The sequence below is a fragment of the Nomascus leucogenys genome, chromosome 4 (genome assembly GCF_006542625.1).
Source record: "Nomascus leucogenys isolate Asia chromosome 4, Asia_NLE_v1, whole genome shotgun sequence".
Classification (NCBI taxonomy): Eukaryota; Metazoa; Chordata; class Mammalia; order Primates; family Hylobatidae; genus Nomascus; species Nomascus leucogenys.
The window spans coordinates 16229340-16234139 of record NC_044384.1 but is presented as its reverse complement, the minus strand read 5'-3'; positions in this window follow the sequence as shown (position 1 = coordinate 16234139).

Here is a 4800-nt window from a genome sequence, read left to right as displayed (position 1 = left end):
TGTCTTGTTTTTTTTTTTTCCCATTAAGTTAGACTATTTTGAAATAAAACCAAGCCATGCATTTACAAAAGCATCCCTGAGGCAGGCAGATCACAAGGTCAAGAGATCGAGACCATCCTGGCCAACATAGTGAAACCCCGTCTCCACTAAAAATACAAAAATTAGCTGGGCGTGGTGGCACGCACCTGTAGTCCCAGCTACTTGGGAGGCTGAGGCAGGAGAATCGCTTGAACCTGGGAGGCGGAGGTTGCAGTGAGCCGAGATCATGCCACTGCACTCTAGCCTGGCGACAGAGCAAGACTCCATCTCAAAAAACAAAAACAAAAACAAAAACAAAACAAAACCAAAAAACCAACTCAAAACATAAAAACAAAAAAACAACAAAAACAAAAACAAAACAAAAAAACCCCCAAAACCCCCCAAAGCATCCCTGTATGTAAAATGCTCTTTAGAAGATTGAGGCAGACTAAAAAGAAATAAGAATAATCACTTCCTCTTTTCCCTTGTTTTCCTTTCTTCCTAGTCACCAGCTCTCACTTCTTCCTCCCACACTCCTTTCATCATAGGGAGTAAAAGACCAGGGCGGTGCTAGAATGACTCTCAACTGCATAAACGTCTATAATGGAATCAGAGACCTTGTGGCAGGACATAGAGATCTTCCCAGCCCTTTTCACTCTAAACCCACCCTCAAAAGTCATTTTATTAGGTACACTGTATGTGCCTAAAACATTGTTTCTTCTTATGAAGAGTTTTTCTCAATGCCATGTGCATTCGTTTTAAATTAGTTATGGTGTCCCTGAACCTAATATTCAACATAGCCTCTTTTCTGTCCCTATTGTGTGCTTGAACTAAACGTGTCTCCTCTTTCAACAAATGATGAGTACAAAAGCTGACAAATGCCCCCACATCCTTAAAAGATTATTTGTGCAGGATTGCTGGGGGTGGTCAAAGCTAGATTTTGCCCTCTTAATTCATCATCCCTCTTATCCAGGCTATGAAATACAAAATGTGAGATGACTGTGAAAAGCGTTAGTGAGTTTTTAGAGGAGGGGAGAGGTTAGTGCCTCTTTAAACCAAGAATGCAGGGAGCTTAAACTGTCTCCTGGCATTTGGAAAACACTGAAAATTTTGGTCATCTTAGCTGGGACAGTCTAATTCAGTGATTTTTCAACCATGGGAAATTCTGCCCCCTAGGGGACATTTTCATTATCACAACTGGGGACTGTCATCTAGTGGATAGTCTGGGGGGTTTTGTCTAGGATGAGGAGGAAGATGCAAGAGGGTTGGTTTGGAAAGGAAGAATTCAGTGCATTCTGCAAGCACCCTGCCTAGCCCAGCTCACTAGCAAACTGGTCACAGGTATATTATCTCATTTTGTCCTCTCCACAAACCTTTCAGGAGGAAACCATGATCCTATCTTATAAATGACGATGCTGAGACAGCGAATGGATAGACAACCAACTCAAGGTCACAGAGCTAATGCATGTTGGTGGCTATATTTGAACTCATGAAGACTGACTCCAGAGCTGGACTTTCTAACCTCTGTGCTCCATGCCCTCTTCCAACTGACAGCAATCCCTGACAGGCGGTCACTGAATGAACCTGAAAGAATTCCTCTCTTCCAGACCTTCTGTATTTAGGAGTTCCAAAATATTTGTCTTATCCTGGCCGTCCTTTCCTTGTCAACTAAAATATCCCTAGAGTCAGAGACAGTCCACCAGTAAGGGGCCCAATTACTGCCTTTGCTTATTCTCACAGTGACCCTGGAGTTAAGGGCTATGCCTATCTATTTTACGAGGAAATATGGGCTCAGAAGAATTGGATAATGCATCCAAATGGGTAAATAGCAGGGCTTGGATTTGTGAACATTATTACTATGAAAACATATATTTAGTTATTTCCTTACTGATGAATATTTAGCTAGTTTCTAGTTTTTCTGTTATAAATAATATTACCATGGACACCTCTATACTTAATCATCTGTAATTATTATTATTATTATTATTTTTTTTGAGGCAGTCTCTCTCTCTGTTGCCCAGCCTGGAGTGCAGTGGTGCAATCTTGGCTCACTACAATTCCTTCCCTCCGGTTCAAGTGATTCTCCTGCCTCAGCCTCCTGAGTAGCTGGGACTACAGGCATGTGCCACCCCACCTGGCTATTGTTTTGTATTTTTAGTAGAGACGGGGTTTCACCATGTTGGCTAGGCTGGTCTCAAAATCCCGACCTCAGATGATCTGCCCGCCTTGGCCTCCCAAAGTGCTGGGATTACAGGCGTGAGCCACTATCTCTTTAAGATTTCTAAAATCTTTGTGATTGATATGTTGTGAATATATCACAATTTATTCATTCTACTCTTGATGGACATTTGGGTATTTCCAGGTTTGGGCTATTACAAATAGTACCATTATGAATATTCTAGTACATGTTTTTTGATGAAATATGTGTGCATTCCTGATTGTTACATATATATATATATAGTAGCATATGTATGTACATATACTCATTTACCTAGGAATGGGATTGGTGACATTTATTTGCAAATAGCTTTGGTAGAGAATGTCAAGCAGTTTTCCAAAGTGGTTTTCCCAGTGCCTCTCTATCTTTCATTATGATTGTATAATAATTATGAGCGATTACTTTTTCCAACTATGACTCTTTCCATCACCACTGCCATTCTTGGAGTAATTATTATGAGCCAGCCACTTTGCTAGACATGACATATGTTATAATTCAGCTTCCACAGCAACCCTATGGGGCACCATTTGAGGTGAAAGGTGCCAAAGTTCAGACATGCGAAACAAAAAAGGTTGCTGAGCACAGACGGCTACTGAGTTATATGGTTAGGACTTAAACCCCAGCTCTCTGACTCCACAGTCTATACTTTTTAATTACTATGATTTGATTATATTACAAAACTTACTTGTATTTGGCCATAAAAAAGAATTAAATCATGTCATTTGCAGCAACATGGATGGAACTGAAGGTCATTATCTGAAGTAAAATAAGACAGATTAATTATCTTAGGTGAAATAACCCACATAAAAAGAGAAATATCAAATGTTCTCACTTATATGTGAGAGCTACAATATTTGATCACATGGAGGTAGAGTGTGGAAAGATAGAGATCAGAGACTGGGAGGGGTGAGCTGGGGGAGAAGGGGAAGATGAAGAAAAGTGGCTTAAAGGGTACAAACATATAGTGAGATAGAAGGAATAGAGTCAATGTTTGATTTCAGAGTAGGGTGACTGTACTTAACAAAAATGTATTGTACTTGGGTGATGGATAGCCACATACCCTGACTTGATCACTACACATTTTACACATGGAACAAAATTTCATGTGCGCCCATACATTTTTACAAATAAAAAAAGAAAGAGACCTAAAGTCCCTTTAGCCTCTTTAGTATTGGTTGCTTTGCATAAATAAATTGATGATTCATAGGAAAACAAAAACCAAAAATCTTCAAGGGCAGATTTTCCTCTATGTTAAAAATGAAATGTTATGTTGAATAGAAGACAAACGAATGTAGATAAAAATAAAAGTTAAATGTTTACATAATAAGTAAACATTCCATAAATATTTACTTTTCAAATATGTTTGGTTAAATGGAATTTTTGGAAAATTCTGTTTCTTTCTCAGGAGTCCTATTCAGTCAACTGTATGGCATTTGTGATTTATATCAGATAAAAAAGACTTCCCTTCTAAGTTTTAGCTCTTGGACTGGAAACCACTAGCACAACATTCTTACCCTTGACCCCGCTCTGCAGTCATGGAAGATTTAGGCGATGGGCGTTTCCCTGTTCTTTTGTCCTTATCACCATCCTCTGCCAGACAATAACAGCTGCTTGAGTTTGTGAAAGCTTTTCGAGAAAAGAGATCAAACTGTTTCACTAACAGAAAACGACTATTCCTTTCCCAAGTTCTGGAACAGACAAAGGAAATGGCATTATTCTCCATTAGAGATGAGATAGATACAGACGTGTCCCTGGAACTTCTGACTGCATTTGAGGAGTCTTGCCAGTTGCACGTGGCCTGAAATGACAGCCCTCCCTGTCTCTATCACAGGCTGCTTTGCACTTCTCACATCTCCTGGGACACATAGTAAAATAAATACCAAGGCACATTTTCAACGGATGGAAAATAGAGTTTGAATGGACAGGTGATCTATGTGTTTGTGTTGGTTGCCCCTTGCATCTAATGAGGGCTTCTCTGATGACATAAAACAAGATTGTCTTGTGTTTCTGAAAGTGTGTCTGGAGGAACAGTAGTTGTGTAGGGTATGAGAAGCTTCTATGAAATAGGAGTCCATGGTTGAAAAATCTTGAAAAAGCTGTTTTGAACAAAATTAAACAGATTCTGCAGTACTCTTCAAGCTTTCAAGAAGTTGATGTGGCCAGGCACAGTGGCTCACACCTGTAATCCCAGCACTTTGGGAGGCTGAGGCAGGTGGGTCACCTGAGGTCAGGAGTTCGAGTCCAGCCTGGCCAACATGGTGAAACCCTGTCTCTACTAAAAATACACAAATTAGCTGGGAGGCTGAGGCAGGAGAATCACTTGAACCAGGGAGGCAGAGGATGCAGTGAGTGGAGGTCACACCATTGCACTGCAGCCTGGGCAACAGAGCAAGACTCTGTCTCAAAAAAAAAAAAAAGTTGACGCAGTTGATGTGTTTTCTGAATATCTGGAGGAGGGTACATTGTCTGCTTTCTTATTTATTTTATTTTATTTTATTTTTAGAGACAGAGTCTCGCTCTGTTGCCCAGGCTGGAGTGTGGTGGTGCGATCTCGGCTCACTGCA